Below are 19,213 nucleotides of genomic sequence, written 5' to 3' on the forward strand. Positions count from 1 at the left end.
CTATTTCCATATCAAATGGAAGTCCCTCTATGGCCATGGTTATGTATGGCCATGGTTATGTAAAATTTATCCCCTTGTCCGGCATTGGAGTGCCCACTGTGTAGGTAGAGACCTTTGGTATCTTGGTAATTGTAGTTGTCCCTTTGCCTGCCTCATTGTCCCCTGACTCACTTCTGCCCTTGTCTCCCTGGTCCCATGGTGGTCTGGAAGGTAATAGGGAGGGCTGGTACATTTACTGTTGGGTGGCTCTGCAAGCCTCTGCCATGTGGGCCGACTTTTGGCAGTGGTGGCAAGGTAGCCTGGTATGACCTTGGCTACCTTTGATCAAAGTCTCTTGGGCTCATCATCCTTTGTTGCTGAATGCGGTGCATCTGGTTGTTGTCGCCATCATAATCCTCCTCATCCTCTGGGACTTCAGTCCTCCAGTCAGTCTGCTGATGGGTGCAATTGAGTCCACTGGTTCTCCGAATGTTGGCTGCAGAGGTAGCTAGACAATTTGCCAGCTCTTGCTTCAATCGACCACATCTTTGAATGTGACTTCCCTCTGAATTAGCAGCTTCTTTTGAAGGCTGAGTCCCTCATACCTAAGATGATACTATCTTTTATCATCTCCTCTGGGTTTACAAATTCGCACTTGGATGCAAGTTTCTGGAGTTTAGTCATGAAATTGTTTATTGATTTGCCTTCTTGTTGGAGGGTCTGAGGGCAAGTAGTTCTCTTTCAACACTGTTTGCAATGTTGTCCATGAAATGAATTCAATTCAATGTTTGTTGGTGCCACCAGGGCCTGTGCCATTTTGTATGTTTGTGGCCCGCAATAAGTTAGGAAGAGAGGCCTCTTCCTATTGTCAGGTAGATTCTGGAAATTGTTTGCCTCCATGAACATTCAGAAACAAGACATGTAGGTTCGCCATTCTTCTGGCTTCGGATCGAAGAAGGCTGGAGCTGGAGAAGTTTAGTTTGCCATCTTTTGATTTGGCTAGAGCAGGTCAGACCATGCTTCTTAAGAAGGCCGTGGATGTCACAAGGTGACTTTGTCCTGTTTTCTTCAACCACCTTTGTCGCCATTGTTAGATTCGCATGGGAATGAAAGTCGAGATGCAGGAACAGTTCAGTACCTTTATTGTCTATTAACTAGAACTAATATGGACTGTTTGCAGGCTGCAGTGAAGCCACTTTTGAGGGCTTCCCTGAAGCCTGCTAGCCGTTGACAGCAGTTTATTTATTCTGCTACTATATTAGCCAATCAGTGGCTGTTATTCAAATTTATACTACGGAGGTCAGTGCATAACAATTACCACAACTATAACATTTAAATAAGGAATGTCTGATAAGCAGTTTGGGGTAACAAAGGAAAAGGTTTAGGAAGCACCGGGTAAATGCTTTGGGAGGCAGTGCTGTCACAATTCTCACAGCCAATATTCGGTGACCCTTTCCAAATAACAAAACCTATGTGTGTTTTGTATGCAGCAACACACATGGAATAAAGAAAAGTAATTTAATTCAAGGATATAATCCAATTTGGTTCTGTCAGGTGAGGAAATAATTCAGTTATTTATATATTCTGAGCTACTAGCAACTGTATAACTGATTTTACATACATTCCTTTTTTGTGAATAACAAAGCCCTTTCAATGTGTCTAAGGCCTGGATTTGTGCTGCCTGGGATTTTTATTTAGGAAGTTGCTTCCTTTAGGAAGTTTGTACTCTATGGGAAACAAAGCCTTATTCAAAAGATTAAATGCTACGGATATTCTTTTTGTTTCTCCGCTTCAGTCAAAAGGCTTTTCCTCTGACAAACTACAATTCAATTAATATGCTACTATAACAGGAACTTTGAGGAAGTGCTTTGTCCATGATAAGAAGCGGAGTATTTCTTTTTCCACAAGAACTTCACACAAAGGGCCATCCATCCTTTTTTAATTAAGTGCCTGAGAAGAACTGGGTTTTAAAATTAGGTTTTGAAGGGTTACTCTGCAGCAGTCAGCCGTGTCTACTGATGACTTGTGTACTTAAATGAAGGAGAGGCGATCTCATCCACACTTTCTGTAGAGTGAATCCAGCTAATTTTTTCTTCCTTTCTTATAAAGAGAAGGAATAGCTAACCTGAGGAAGGAGAAGCAAAGGTAATCCTAGTCATTATTGCAATGGAGCTCCTGGCCTATGGAAACTTATCTTTGCTAAGTCTTTAGAGCAGAGGTCTTCAAATTTGGCAGCTTTAAGACTTGTGGACTTCAACTCCCAAAATTCTGAGAGTTGAAGTCCACAAGTCTTAAAGTTGCCCAGTTTGGGGACTCCTGCTTTAGAGAAAGGTAGAGATTTGAAAGAGGTGACATTCACACTCTGATGCTCTGCTTGCCCCTAGATCAGTGTTTCCCAACCTTGGCAACTTGAAGATATCTGGACTTCAACTCCTAGAATTCCCCAGCCAGAGAACCCGAAATGGAAAGGGCAGAGAGCAGCGACCCATCACTTTTAAACGAGGTCTCTCTGCTCGGCCCCCCAGGATTATCACGCGACTGCCCATTTCACTTCTGGCGGTGGTGGCTGAGTGCATCCGGCCTTGCTGCAAGTGCCGGCCATCCACAAGCTGACAGCATTTCACTTCTCCAAAGCCAGAGAACTACAATCTTAGCTCCGCCTCTAAAACAACGGTTTCTATTTTAAGATGGCATGTAACCATTTTTATTGTACCCTTCTTTTTCATCCATTCCTATAGTTTATATTTATATTTATATATATTTACTAATACAATTGGTTAATATGTGGTATTTTAACCAATTATTTGAGTAGGGCCCAAGCCTTCCAAATTGTAGTTTCACAAACAGCTTTGCCTAATTAAAAACAATAATGCTCAAGATGTATTGTTTACTTCATTATGCTTCTGTCCTCCTTAAATCTCACAATCCCTGAATGGGTTAATAAGATTTAAATTCAAACAAAACAATAAGACCATTGTAGCTGTCAACCTGATGCACCATGGATAGAACACAAGTTCTTCTCCATAAATGGTCTCTTGAAGAGCCATATTTACACCAGGGGTGAAATGCTCGTGGTTCGCTCGTGACTGTCAGTCATTGGCGAGCCGGTTACGAAGGGAGTGCGAGGCTCCACCAATCTGTCCAGATGCCATCATTTGGGTTCTTTTACCCTCTGTGCATGCACAAAGCATTCTGTGCATGCGCAGAGGGTAAAGGAACCCAACTGGTGACATCCGGGTGGGTGGAGCTGCACACTCCCTTTGTGACAGGCTGTCTGATCATGGACAGGCACAAGCGTACCGGGAACATTTCCCTCTGGTTTACACAAATGTTAAAAAAAAACCCTTGTACTGGGCATACAGATTCAGCCCTTCTGACAAGCAAAGTCAACGGGGAAGCCAGATTCACTTAACAACCATGTTACTAATTTTAACAACTACCGCACAGCTCCCAGTGACTAAAAAGGGCCCACAGGGTTGGCATTCAGCTAAGCAATGTCAACTGGTGGGGCCATGGGGGAGGGCCTTCTCTGTAGCGGCTCGGGCTCTTTGGAACCAGCTACCTCCTGAGATCTGTACTGCTCTCACCCTAGTGGTCTTCTGGAAAGCTGTAAAGACCTGGCTTTGCTGGCAAGCCTGGGGCTGTTGATGAAATGATGCATCATTCAGATCTAGCCACAAAAGATGTGCATGATTTTATTAATGGGTTTTAAATTGTCTTTTTAAAACATTCCTTTTTAGATGTTGTTTCTCTTTGTTGTGAGCCGCCCAGAATCCTTTGGGAGTTGGGTGGCATATAAATTAGAAACATAGAAACATAGAAGACTGACAGCAGAAAAAGACCTCATGGTCCATCTAGTCTGCCCTTATACTATTTTCTGTATTTTATCTTAGGATGGATCTATGTTTATCCCAGGAATGTTTAAATTCAGTTACTGTGGATTTATTAACCACGTCTGCTGGACGTTTGTTCCAAGGATCTACTACTCTTTCAGTAAAATAATATTTTCTCATGTTGCTTTTGATCTTTCCCCCAACTAACTTCAGATTGTGTCCCCTTGTTCTTGTGTTCACTTTCCTATTAAAAACACTTCCCTCCTGGACCTTATTTAACCCTTTGACATATTTAAATGTTTCGATCATGTCCCCCCTTTTCCTTCTGTCCTCCAGACTATACAGATTGAGTTCATGAAGTCTTTCCTGATACGTTTATGCTTAAGACCTTCCACCATTCTTGTAGCCCGTCTTTGGAGCCGTTCAATTTTGTCAATATCTTTTTGTAGGTGAGGTCTCCGGAACTGAACACAGTATTCCAAATACAGTATTCCAAATGTGGTCTATTTATTAAACTAATAAATAATAAATTTATTTATTTATGAAACTAATAAATAATAAATAAATAAATTAGCAACTGCAGTGATTCACTTAACAAAGGTGGCAAGAAAAGTCATTAAATGGGGCAAAATTCACTTAATTTATCACTTAGCAATGTAAGTTTTGGATTCAACTGTGGTCGTAAATCATACATATCAGACTCTTGATTTATTTAGACTAGTATTATTTACTTTGGCAGAATATTTTAACAACTGTTTTTGGGAATTACAAAAGGTTCAATCTAGGGTCTTCAGCATGTGACCTGCTGAAGAAATATAAACAGGAATTATAATGAAGCAAATGAGTCAAGAAGCATTGTTTAAGACACTTTTTTTTCCTCTTGTCTTATCATGGAAGTATCGCAAAAAGAATGAAAAGTCTATTGATACCAAAGGAAACTTAAGTGCTATTTCGTTCTATACATAGCAATGAATCAGACTTCAGGATGACTGACAAACGTACACACACACACACACACACACACACACACACACACACACACACACAAATCTCGTTTGCAGCAAGTGAGCTGAGCGATCCCTGAAGGAAATAAATGTTAGCATGAGAACAACAGCTGAAGCAAAATCCCATAAGCCAGGAAAAACAGCTACACAATTGCACTAACAGGTGGCTGGTTTCAAAACAAATTTCAAGGTCTGACAGTGCTGAGCACCTGCTATAGGCTGTTTTCTTTTTAACATGCTGAATTTGGCAAGATCCAGAGATGGAAAAATTAAGTTTTTCCTATTGATCAGTGAGCTTACTTAGGAGGGCACAATTTCCTTAATTTCCACAATTGTTGTAAAGTGCTATTGGTACACCGCGTCAGGTCTGATCATAGAATAAGCCATTCCTTTTGAAAACTCTGAACAAACTCTCTAGTGGCGATAGTTATCAGGGCAGAAAATATGCAAAGAATACAGGTAGTCTTCAACGTACAGTGACTCATTTAGTGATGGTTTTTTTAAAAACTGTTTTAAATTTTAAATTGTAAATTATTAGATTTGTCAGGAACTGTTTTTATTGTGTTGTGAGCTGTCCCGAGTCTGCGGAGAGGGGCGGCATACAAATCTAATAAATAAAAGAAATAAATAAAAGTGACTTATACCGGTAGCTGTTTTTTACACTTATGACCAGTAGTGGGTTCCTACCCAGTACGGGTGACATTGTGTACCAATCAGTGAAGGGATACCAAATTTTTACTACCACATTGTGGGTGTGGCTTATACAGGACGCCCTGAATTTTCTTTCAACATCTTCTAGTGCAAATTGGGTGGTCTGGGATGGAGCTCAGCGTTCCCTATAAGCTGCGTGCATGCGCGCATGCGTGCCCCAAAATACCCCCCGCACACCCTTTTCCAAGGGCGCACGCTCCCCATCCCACTGCCAGCCCGTGGGGGGGGGGAGGTGTGGAAGTAGGAGGAAAGGGAACCGCGGCTGCCCCTGCCTTCCCACGGTGCCTCCGGCCAAACGTGCCCCTGGCTTCTCGGCCCTGCCCCCTGCCCACCTGATCCGCCCCCTCTCCTCCTCCACTGCCTCCTGCCTTGGGGTGCAACTTCTCCCGCAGCGGTGGCAGCTGCGGGACGAAAGTGCTGCCAGCCAGGGGGCTGCGAGAGAGGGTTTTCTCTGCGGGCTTCGGGAATGCCCTCCCCGCCCCTCTTGCAGTCCCTTCGCTGGGAATGCTTTCGTCCCAGACTTCCAGCAAGGGGGCTGCAGTAAAGGCAGTGCAGGTGTTCCCGAAGCGCTCGGAGAAAGCGCTCTCGCAGCCCCCACGCCATCGATGCCTCCATTCCGGAGCTCCGCCTCACAGCTGAGCACCCTGCCGCCGCCCCACGGCTACTGCCCAATGCCGCTGCTGATAGAAAGAGAGAAAAGGGGGGGGGAGAGATAGCAATAGAGAGAGAGAAAGAAAACAAGAGAGAAAGAGAGAAAGAGATGAAATGGGGGGAGAGAGAGATAGCAAGAGAGAGAAGAGAAAGAAAGCAAGAGAGATAGAAAGAAAGAGTGAGAAAGAAAGAAAGCAATATATATAGAGAGAAAGAAAACGAGAGAGAGAGAAAGAGAGAGAGCGAGAGCAAGAGGGGGAGAGATAAAGAGAGAGAAATGACTCTTGATTTAAAGCATATGGTAAAAAGCACCCAAATAATAACAGAGAAAAAAACCCCCAGCCATTTGTGTGTGTGTGTGTGTGTGTGTGTGTGTGAACTCTTGAACCATTTCCAATAGCTCACCTCTAATTGGAAATGGTTCAAGAGTTCACACACACACACACACACACACACACACACACACGGGGGGGGGGAGGAGACAGGGATGGAAAAAGAGAAGATAATAATAGTAATAGATTTTGGTTTTGTTTTATTATTAATTTCTTTTAATAAAAAAAGAAGGGAATTTTTTTCTTATTTATTTATTTACTCCCCACTGCATTCCCCCCATCTGGGCAGTAGCTCACCCTTGGTACCAGTAGTAAAATGTGAGCTACACTTCCCAGCAAGATTTTGCTTCTGCGTGTTGTGGTTGGCTCTGGGCAGGGAGTGACTGTGAAATAGGACCCTCAGAGGGGGTCACGGCAGACAGCCAATTAGGGAGCAATTCATCCTCCTCCTTATCTTCGCTGGACTCAGATGAAGAAGCATTCAATGACGTACGCAGCCAGAGGGCAATGGCTAGGAAAGAGCAGCTGCGGAAATACTTCAAGAGATAAGAGAGTTCACCTGTGGTTAGGTGTGGTTCAACTAATTAGGACTGCTGTTAAATGGGCAGCGTGCTGGCTTCTGAGTGTGGAAGATTATCAAGTCAGAGAAAGAGGAAGTGGCTTTCATCTCAAGGACTCTCTTTGCATCTATCCCAGGACTTTGAAACTAAACCATAGTCAAGTGTGTGAGTTCCAATGGTTGAAGAAGGGTAGCTTTGATGTTTTCACAGCTGCTTGCTAATTGCTCTGTGTTTGTTTATTGCTTTTCACTGCCTTCAAGTCTGTTGCTTTGAAAGTGTTGTGGTTAGCTCTGGCCGAGCTCCTGCCCCAAGGAATGTGGATGTGGATGTGGGGGAGACATCCACATGCTGTAGGCCTGTTTTGCTCCCAGTAGAATCTGCCAACGAAGTCTCCTCTGACCAAGGAAGCCTGAGTGACAGGGAAGAGGGGAGTTTGGCAGACAGCCCAGGAAGAGATCAGTCATCTGTATCATCTCTGGATTCTGAACAAGAATTAATGACACATCCATGCATGCGTAGAGTGATGCATAGGAGACAACAACTGAAGGATTATTACTAGAGAAAATGAGGCCACCTGTGGTTGGGGGGGGGTCTGCTGTAATTAGTGCTACAGATAAAAGTGCAGCCTGGTGTTTTAGCCTCATGGCAGTTTATCGGATTCATTGTTTCATCAAGATTGTGGTTTTTGCTGTTCAGGATTGTGTTTGTGGACTCTCTGGACTTTAGAATTGGACTCAATTTCCCAGTTATTGGGTGTGCAATTGGACCTGTGCCTTGTGTGTACCAGAAAATCCCTTTGACATTTAAAAAGGGAGCTGTTTCTGTTTTTCTGTTTATAAAAACTTTTGGGTTTTCCTTTTATTGTGTGGTGTGTGTCTTCCTTGACTAATTACCCTGTAATTACGGGTGGTTGAGACATGCTGGCAGAACAGAAAGTGTCCCCTTTGATTGCAAAAAGGGTGTTTTGCTTTTCTTTTAGATAAAAACTGTGTTCCTGACTTTTCAAGTGTGAGTGTCTGAATTCATACCTTTGCACTTAATTGGGGGCTCATGCCGTTGAGCCCAGCAGAACACTGCACATGTGCAGGAAGCAAAATTTCACGAGGGGACACATGTGGTGCATGAGATTTTGGTGATTTTTTTGATTCTCTGCATGCGCGGAAGCAAGCAAATCACAAAATCTCTCTCTCTCGTGTCCTCTCATGAGATTTTACTTCCTGAACATGCACAGGAGAAAAATCTCACTTAGATGCATGTGTGTGCACACTGGTGATCCAAAGCTGTGCGTGCAGTACCCGGTAGCGGCGGTAAGTAGGAATCCCCGCCTGCTTATGACCATTGTAGAATCCTCATAGACATGTGGTCAAAATTCAGACACTTGATAACTACCTCATATTTATGATGATTGCAGTGTCCTGGGATCATGTGGTCGCCTTTTGTGACCTTCTGATAAGCAAAGTCAATGAGGAAGCCAGATTCACTCTATGACTGTGTTACTAAATTAACAATGGCAGTGATTTGCTTAACAATTGTGGCAAGGAAGGTTCCTAAAATGGGAAAAACTCACTTAGCAACTGCCTCACTTAGCAACAGAAATTTTGGGCCCAGTTGTGGTCATAAGTCAAGGACTACTGCAACATTTCCCCCCCAGCTGAACATTTTCAAATCATTTTTCTTAATTTATGCAAATAATGTTTCAAAAGGCAATTCAGAACCTCCAAGAAGCAAAAATGTAAGGTTACTTGGAAATTATGGGAGGCCCACAAAACAGCAGAGATATTGAGATTTGAGAAAATTTATCTTTTTATAATCCGTATGATTCACATTCCTAGAACATCATAGCAAAGGGCAAAAGAACAAAATGCTGTTTTAAATGTCTCAGAATTTCTCCAGGTTTATTGGATCCAACCTGCCCATGTATTTTACTATTAATACTACTATTAATATTTACTATTTTTAAAATTCTTTTTCCAAAGAAAAGAACTGGACAGATCCTTTTATTGCCAGTATAAACCAATTTCTCACATACTGAGTCATAGATCTATGAGCTTCCCAGGATTTATTAATGAAGCTTGCCCTGTGATGTTTCCACAGTAAATTTAATTTTTAAAAAGTGTAAAAAAGTTCATCGTATATTTTAATACAACTTCAAATGCGCATTGGAATTTTTGGAGCAAGTAATTCTTGGGACAAAAATGATGGTAGCATTCCCATCTATCAATCCAGAAATATAAATTATAGTCTATATATATAGAATTATAAATTATTATTTAAAAATGAAGGCTGGACAATGCTTCAGGTACCCTTAGATAGAGTTCATATATTGGAAGAAGAATATTTTCAGAATGAAAATAAAATAAGTTAGCTGTTAGGTTAACTGTTTGATGCATAAATACTCATCACTAATCTGCTGCACACTGTATTTATATTAGAATCTTTTTAGCATATTTTGTTTAGCTCATTCTCAAGTTTGTAGAGGATTCTTTCTTTAGGTCATGGCAAAAAACAAATTGTTAAAAGCACCCCCTGATTGTACAGACATTACAGAACTGCAGTCAGTCACTACTACCTGAAAAATAATAAATTAGAAATGAAATTCTTATCAACTTTAGGCAGCTATTCCGGGAACCTTCTTAGCTGGAGAGGCGAATCAAAATATTTTAAGTAAAGAAATAAATAGGTACAAAAACAACTGTTTGTAGTGGATGATGGGCTATAAGCCTCTGTGATAATGAGGCACATGTATTTTTTTAAAAAATTCTTGAATGTTTCTGAGAAAAATTTGAATGATATAATATGTATATTATATATAATACATATGTTTTTGCCTAATGGACTGATACTATCAGGGCTTTACATTTAAAATGTTTTACAGTAACATAGTTATTAGATACTAACACTTATCTTTCAATAATTCATTTTCAGCCTGGTAGGAATTATTTTCATTCAATTGAGGAATGGGAACTTAAGCATCTCTATTCAGTGATGGGTTTCTTTGCAATAAAAAAATACCTTCAATTTAACGTGTAGTATCCTACAGAGGTTATTACAGAATCATCAACTCTCCTTGGTGCCTTTAATTCTAATTCACACGTATGTAACTTTCTTCAGACTGAGGGCAGTGTTAAATCAGAGGCTGGAGGCCAATGAAGAGGATAACAGCTCTTTATTTAATAATCAGGAACATCTAAAGTGACCAGCTCGCAGGCAGGTAGTGACTTAAAAAACAAGCGGCCAAAACCACACCTTATATACATTGTTACTAGCACAGGGATTGGTGACAATGTTTCAAGACTTCGCGCTGGAGCTTCCTATTGGTTGAGCCCGGAGGCTCCTTATTGGTCGCGCCCAGGCTTCCCATTGGTTGCGCTAGCAGGCTTCTTATTGGTCGCCCTGCTCCAATCAGCGATCACCTTTATTCTAGCAACTTGCAAACATAACAGGCAGCATAAAGCTTTGCAGAACAAGATGAAGTCTGGGAGTTGAAGTCCACAGGTCTTAAAGTTGCCAAGGTTGGAGACCCCTGCTTTAACCTATTCTGAAAGAATTGCTGAGGAAGGAAGGAAAGAAGGAAAGAGAAGAAAACAAAAAAGGTAGTAGCTGATCACTTGTAGCCATTCTTTCCCACACAGTTTTTAAATATTTTTCCTGCCACAAAGGATCATGATTTCTTCATATAATAGTGCCAGTACTCCTTCCGCTCATGTTGTTGAGTTTCTCATTTCCTAGTTATTAAAATTTGGAACTTGCTATGTAGGTTTTGGCAAGAGAAGAATGACTTGTCCTCCGATCACAGAGGGAAAAAAATGCATTTGCACAGGGCAAATAATCATTTTACTTTAGTACTTAAACAGTATGATGAATCCTGAAGGAGAGGTGTATGGGACCAAAATTTGAAAAACAAGTGAAATTCATTCTGGAGACCAGAGGTACACACACACACACAAACACACACTGCAAAAGTGTCTGATTTTGAATATCATCCTCCTTGGGGTGCTTGTGTTAAAAATAGAGGAACAGTTGAATATGTGTTTTGAATTAACTTGGGTAGAGAATTGTTAAAACCATTTTTAGCTGCGTTCTGCATTAAAGGTTCATACAGCAGCATTTCCTGTTGAATTAGCAGAGTAATATTTACAACAGCCAGATAAGATAATTTTTATCAGTCCTATCATGTGGATAAGTAGAGGACTTAGGCATAAGTGCAATGTTTGCCTATGATTATATAATAAATTCATAGCTTATACATTTGAATTAGATGTTTCTCAATTCATGTTTAACCTATACTTGATTAAGAACATACTTTACGATTGACCTCTACAGATTCCTAAGAGGTCAGTAAGGGGCATACATAAGTGCACTAGAGTGCCTTCCATCCCCTGTCCTATAGTCTCTCTTATATCTCGTATTTCTTCTCTACTATATCCTCTGTAACCTTCATTGAGTACAGTGATCCCTCGATTTTCGCGGTCTCGATTTTCACGAAACGCTATACCACGGTTTTTCAAAAAATAATAATTTAAAAATACTCCACGGTTTTTTTTCTATTCCACGGTTTTTCCCACCCAATGACGTCATACGTCATCACCAAGAGTCACTTCTCTGTCTCTTTCTCTTTCTTTCCTGTCATTCTCTGCTTCAATCATTTTCTCATTTCTCTTTTTTTCTCCCCTTTTTTCTATCATTTCTCTCTCTCTTCCTTCCACTCTTCTCTCTCTCTCTTTCTTCCTCTCTCTCACTTTCTTCCTTCCTTTCTCATCTCTTTCTTTCTTTCCTTCTCTCTCTTTCTCTATCTCTCCCCCTCTTGCTCTCTCTCTTTTTCTCACTTTCCCTCTCTTGTGCACCCACCAGCCTCCGGAGAATGCCTGTCCCGCCTCTCTTGCAGCAGAGGAGAAAGAGAGGTGGAGCGGGTGGGCGAACGGACGAGCGACGAGCGGCGGGAGGGCGAACGGACAAGCGGCGAGCGGCGGGCGGGCGAACGGACGAGCGGTGGGCGGGCGAACGGACAAGCGGTGGGCGGGCGAACGGACAAGTGGCGAGTGGCAGGCGGGCGAACGGACGAGTGGCGGGTGGGCGAACGGACAAGCGGCGAGCGGCGGGCGGGCAAACAGACGAGCGGCGGGTGGGCAAATGGACAAGCGGCGAGCGGCGGGCGGGCGAACGGACGAGCGGCGAGCGGCAGGTGGGCGGGCGAGCAGGCAGGCGAACGGATGAGCGGCGAGATGTTTATTTTATTTATTTAGATACTGTAGATGTTTATCTAATATTAGTTGCACTTTCGTCGCTCCCTGGCTCCACCATCTGCGCATGCACGCCCATGGAAAAAAGGGCGCGCATGCGCAGATGGTGTTTTTACTTCCGCGCCACTATATCGCAGATAATCGATTTTCGTGGGAGGTCTTGGAACGTAACCCCCACGAAAATCGAGGGATCACTGTATTATTGTGTATTGGACAAAATAAATAAATAAAATATATTAATTTATTTAATTTATTTATTTATTTATTTAATTTATTTATTTATTTATTTATTTGTCAAACATATAGTATTATAGTATGTATTAACATAACATAAGTAGAATGGAGTAATAGAAAGGATAATAAGACAGTAGGACAGGGACAGTAGGCACAATAGTGCACTTATGCACTTATACTTGTTTAACCTATAATTGATTAAGAACATACTTTACGGTTGACCTCTCCAGATTCCTAAGAGGTCAGTAAGGGGTGTACATAAGTGCACTAGAGTGCCTTCCGTCCCCTGTCCTATAGTCTCTCCTATATCTCGTATTTCTTCTCTACTGTATCCTCTGTAACCTTCATTGTGTATTATTGTGTATTGGACAAAATAAATAAATAAATAAATAAATTTATTTATTTATTATTTATTTGTCAAACGTATAGTATTATAGCATGTATTAACATAACATAAGTAGAATGGAGTAATAGAAAGGATAATAAGACAGTAGGACAGGGACAGTAGGCACAATAGTGCACTTATGCACTTATACTTGTATTCAAAACATATATTCTGCGATCACAAGATGCTTCCCATAACTTATATGTATAGAATATTCTTGATATTTATTGGAAGATATATCACAACAGAAACAGCCTGTAAAATTAAAACTCCTCTGCAGTAATGATTTTTCATTAATTCCCAAAAGGAAGAAAAGGAAAAACCTAACCCCATAGATAAATGGAGTCTATTTAAGCTAAAAATAGCTTCCTTACTTCAGATTTCAATTCAGCATTTCATCTTGGTTTCGAAGTCGATGACACTATATTGTCATCACAACCACTTTTGTTGTTATTTTTATTGGTATCTTGACTCATTCTATGTGTTTGTAAATCATGCAAATCTTTTCTCTGTGATCCACTAATATGATATGGCTACACATTTTATGCTTAGAGTTCTACTTTTCCTTGATACATCACAGGCGGGAGTGATTTTAAGGCTTCTTATGAAAACTAGGTAAATCTTTCTGTGTTCTAATGAAACAAACAATCTGAATTAAAATCACACTCCTTCTCTCTCCAAGCTATTAAAAACTTTAAGAGCCAAGTTATTATATGAACCAACATAATTTTGTTGCCGTTGTTAAGTTCCTGGCTGTACCTGAATGTGTGTAAGAGAAAGATCATTTTTGTTTAGTAATTTTGTGTCTTTTGGAAATTGTTTCTGGACTTCATACTTGAAACAGAAAAAAAAATGAAACTTTGAACTTGGGTTTTGATGATTAGATTAATTTATTGCTATAGAAATGGCTAGTTCTTTCTAATTTATATCTGCTAATTGTGCAAAGTATAAAGTTAAGCCTGTAATTGGACTTTGTATTCCATTGCATTGGAAAAAAAGCCACTGTTTCCCCTTCTTTTCCCTTGTACCCTTGTTCCTTTCTTTTCTGCCCCATCCCCCAATTTGTTTCTATTTGCAGTTTATAATAAATTTATGTTTTTAAAAAAGCCTGTGCTCTATGCCAAAAGAGCAATCCTGCACCTATACTTTTTTTCTTAATTAAATAAAGTTTAATTAAAGAAGAGACTGAGATGTAGGTTCATGTTCTGCATTCAGTGTTTATAATTTATAATTTCATCTTCACTACTTCACCACTGCTACAGTAGTGTTGCCAATTATGGTATGTTAAGATGAAGTCACAAAATCAGTTATTTCAAGAGTTATTTCAAAGTTGCTCTAACCTCTTTGAGTTTTGTCTGTTTTTTCCAAAACCAGTTCCTGGCTTCAATTGTTGATTTATGTTTAAACAGCTATCAATGCGAAGTAAATTTAGTAACTGTTCTTGTTGAGATGCATATCTTTTTTTCCTTTCCCCCTTTCTTCCCTTTCTATAGACAAAAATCATGTATAAATAGAAAATAACTGATTTTGCAGGCTTCTTTTTTATGCACCTCCAACTTGCCATTTGTTTTCGCTCTTTCATGATGGTTTGGAGAATTGTATGAACTCCTCATTGTGATTTACGATTCACAGTTCCTGACTCAGAAGGTTGTATGAACGCCAAAACTGGGGGGAGGAGGAGGAGGTGTTCAATAAAACCAGTGCCAATAAAATAATTGTCCAAGGGGAGGGCAGGAATCGTCTCACATTTTCCTTGTATATTTTTAGAAAGAAAGTCTGGTTTTTGATCACATTGGAATGCCATGTTGTCTGTCTCTGCTTTAGATAACACTGTTTGAGATTGAAACATGCGAAGGAATAACTGCCATGTTGAAAAATTCAACCCTAAAACACGATCTAAGTATTGCCCACAAGAGCATATGCTGCAATGTTCTACCTGTCAATGACTACTTCAGCTTCAATCGCAACAACACAAGAGCACGCAACAGATTCAAACTTAATATTAACCGCTCCAAACTTGACTGTAAAAAATATGACTTCAGCAACCGAGTTGTCAAAGCGTGGAACTCATTACCTGACTCAGTAGTGTCAACCCCTAACCCCCAACATTTTTCCCTTAGACTATCCACGATTGACCTCTCCAGGTTCCTTAGAGGTCAGTAAGGGGCGTGCATAAGTGCACCAGTGTGTCCAATTGTCCAATTGTCTCTCCTTATTTCATTAATCTTTTCTTCCTTTCAAATATGTTCACCTATACTTTTATATCTTTTCTTCTATTCTTTTCTTTATTTATATTATTACATATCTATTCTCTTCAATGTGTATTATGTATTGGACAAAATAAATAAATAAAATAAATAAATGTTCTAAAGAACAATAAAACAAACCAAGGCAAAACTCTGGTATCAGTCTACTTAGAAAGAAAACAGGATTCCAAGCCAATGTTATTCGGGCTAGTCACTAAAGATGAGTTTAAATCCACAAAATTTTCTGTATCTGAGTTTGGAAGATCTGCATTTAGAAACAGTTTTTCCTTAGAGGACTTTGCACTTGCTGCACATAATTTGTTCCATTAAGGGAAGGAAGTAGGGGAAAAAAATAGAAGTGGAAGTGGCAAGGTCACTTTTAATAATATATGAAGTACTTCTGAACAAGCTTTACAATTGCCTTGTTTCTTCCTCCCAGATCATTATAAGCAGCTACCGTCAAAGCTTTTGGGAAAACAACATGAGGAAGCGGCACATGCTCTTAAGAAAGAAGAATGACCAAGAATGCAGCATTGTTCAACACCTGAATTGTGAGAAGATATCCACTGTGGAAAAGTAACCATTCCAGAATAACATTGGCTTGGAATTCTTGTGCTTTAAATATAAGAAGAAAGACCAGAGAGCTATGGCCTGCAAAGGCATAGGGATCAATAGTTCTGATGGATGACATTATAATAATATTAGGAAAGAATAATTATTTCTGTTGTGATGAATGACAGTGACCAGTGGAATGTCATCCAAAAGTCCTCTGGAGCCATTGAAAGGATCCAAGACTTTGTGTTTCCTTAATTGCACCGTTTAACTTGCTGTGCTTTTAAAAATGTGTTGACTGGGGAAGGGGAGGGGAGCATTGGGTGATTATTTTCTTCTTTTCTACTAAGTCACTTTTTATAGTTGCTCTGTTTTTACACTCTACTGAGAACATGGATCAGACTTACCTACTGGTGTTGGTCGATTTGCATGACTGATGCTTTGTTATTGTTCTGTCGGGCTCTCTGGCAGACTCCTCCCAAAAATTCACAGGTACACATTTCAGACACACACACGTTTGAAAATTCAAAACAATGTTCTTTATAATGAAAATTCACTTAAACTAAGCACTCTTTTTGTATAGCAAAGAGCACTCGTCTCCAAACAAACTGGTAATTTGTACTTGTCCCTTATCAGTTCTGAGATACTTAGCTTGCAGCTGTGAGGCAATTCACAGTCCTTCTTCTTTCACAAAGTGAAACACACTTTGCCCTGGTTTAGTTTCAAAGCGGGGGAAAATCAGCACACAAAAAGTCAAAGTCAGTAAAGCAGTCACGAAACACAACAATCAGATAATCGGCCACAATGGCCAAACCCACAGGCTGCTATTTATAGCAGCCTCACTAATTACCACAGCCCCACCCAACCACAGGTGGCCTCATTTTCTTTGATAATAATATCTCAGTTGTTGTTGCCTATGCATCGCTCTCAGCATGTGTGGCTGTATCATTAACTCTTGTTCTGAATCCAAGGAGGAGCTAGATAATTGATCTCCTTCTGAGCTGTCTGCCACACTCTCCTCCTCCCTGTCACTCATGTCTTCTTGGTCAGAGGAGCCTTCATCAGCAGATTCAACTGGGGGGCAAAACAGGCCTGCAGCATGTGGATGTCTCCCCCACATCCACTGTCTTTGGGGCAGGAGCTGGGCCAGAGCTAACCACAACAGTTATTAGGTAAAGGTAAAGGGTTTCCCCTATGCAGTCATGTCCGACTCTAGGGGATGCTGCTCATCTCCATTTCTTAGCCCGCGTTGTCTGAAAAGCTTTCTCTGGTTGTGTGGCCAGCTTCAGTATTGAGCTGCAGAATGGACGGTCCGGTATGCTATCCTGGTAGGAAAAATGGAGATGCCCACATGCGCCTGCATGGGATTTGGCTTCTGGGCATGTGCAGGAAGCAAAATCTCACACGAGGATGCTCATGAGTGTGAGATTTTGCTGATTTTCAGTGTTTTTTCTCCCACGCATGTGCGGAAGCAAAGAGATCACCGAAAATTGGCAAAATCTCACGCACGCAAGCGTCATCACATGATATTTTGCTTCCTGTACATGTGCAGAAGCCAAATCTCATGCTGGTGTGTGCACACACCCATCGGATGCATGGGCGCTTGCGCCATCATTGGTAGCGCTGGCGATGGGGAGCCATTCACTGGCCAGTATGGCTATATATCAAAGACGTACGGAACCCTGTTTCTGTCCCATTGAAGTGGTGCCTATTTATCTACTCTCATTTGCATGCTTCGAACTAAGGGCAGAAACTAAGGCAACAATGGGAACTCATCCCATTGCGTGGTGCCTGGTCTTGTACCTGGTCTGTCAGTTTTCCAGCATCTTTAATTGCTGAGACATCACATACCCCTCCTTTGCTGAGTCCCTTTCATAAAATTCTATCATTGTCTTTTTTTTTAATATCTCAACTTCACATTTCTTCAGGTTATATATTTTAGATCTCTTAATATGGTTTAAAAACTTCCTACCCTAGTAATAATCCAAAAAAAGAGAATGCTGCAAAGACTTATTGGTTTACTTGTAAATGTTAACAAAGTGGAAAAGCTGTTTCTGAGTATTTCAGATATTACAAGCCTGGCAGTTTAAAATTTAATTTAATAATTTAATTTATTAAATTTATAAGTCTTAATTTATTAAATTTATAATAAAAATGGATTCAATCCTCTATTGCCTCTCTAATAGGTTATAGTTTGCTTATCATTGGAAAATATCTTGGATACATCAGTGGTTGATGTCATTAAGTGATGTTTGCTTATGCTTTGAACAAGTTATCTTTCATTTTATTGTACTGGTAAGTGGCTGCACATGGCCTTTAGCTAAGCTGTAAATCTGATTTATTCCTGATTCATTAACACAGAGTACAAGGCTGTAATCTGCACATAGTGTCAAGTTTACTTATTTTCTTTCCAGAGCATTGCAATTCCATTTCCCAATCTGCCCCATGAGGCATGCAGAAGGAGCAGCGTGCCTACTGAAATATTTGTCAGCACTTGCCAAACTTCTTACCTGACCTAAATTTATAGAATTCTTTATTATAGAATGGAATTCTTTACTGGCCAAGTGATTGGACACAAAAGGAATTTGTCTTTTTTGCATATGCTCTCAGTGTGCATAAAAAAGAAATTGTCAAGAATCATGAGGTACAACACTTAATGATTGTCATAGGGGTAATCTTATTTTAAGGTTAATTTACTTTAACAGGTAAAAATAAAGGTTTCCCCTGTCCAGTCATGTCTAACTCTAAGGAGTAGTGCTTATCTTTGTTTCTTAGCTGGTCATGTAGCCAGCATGACTATATGCCAAGGCACAGCGAGTGCTGTAATCTTCCCACTGACGTTGTACCTATTGATCTACTCACATTTGCATGTTTTCAAATTGCTAGGTGGCCAGGATTTGGGGCAGGTTGCTGTCATCCCATTGCAGGAGGTCCTGGGTCTCAAACTTGAGCTGTCAATTTTCCAGCAACCCCAACATCTTAACCACCTGCTCCATTGCACCCCTCTATTTCTTTAAGACAGTGGAAGATAATTGAAGGAAAACACCAAAGTGTAATTTGTATGTCCAATAGTCCTTTTTAAAAAAAAAAATTAAATTAATTTTTAACAAGTTTAATATACACACAACATAAAACAGTGCATAGTGAAATGTGCCCACCACCCTGACACACACACATACCCCACCACCAATCGGGAGTGTTTCTTATATAATCCACTTTGACCCAAGAGCAATATATCTATTTACATATTATGGAGTGATTCCAATTTATTTCTTGTAGCTTGGTCTTGGATTCTACTCATAATATATCGTCTTGCCTTGTTCCATCAGTTGTCTCAATTCAGTTTCATTATCCAAATTTATCCTTTTATCCATAATTTCAAATTGAATATGGTCCACCATGTACCTATACCAATTTTGCAGTATATCCAATAGTCCTTCAAACACAGCAGAAGGGGCTGGCTACAGGCAATCCTGCCCTTCTCAC

The sequence above is a fragment of the Erythrolamprus reginae genome, chromosome 1 (genome assembly GCF_031021105.1).
Source record: "Erythrolamprus reginae isolate rEryReg1 chromosome 1, rEryReg1.hap1, whole genome shotgun sequence".
Classification (NCBI taxonomy): Eukaryota; Metazoa; Chordata; class Lepidosauria; order Squamata; family Dipsadidae; genus Erythrolamprus; species Erythrolamprus reginae.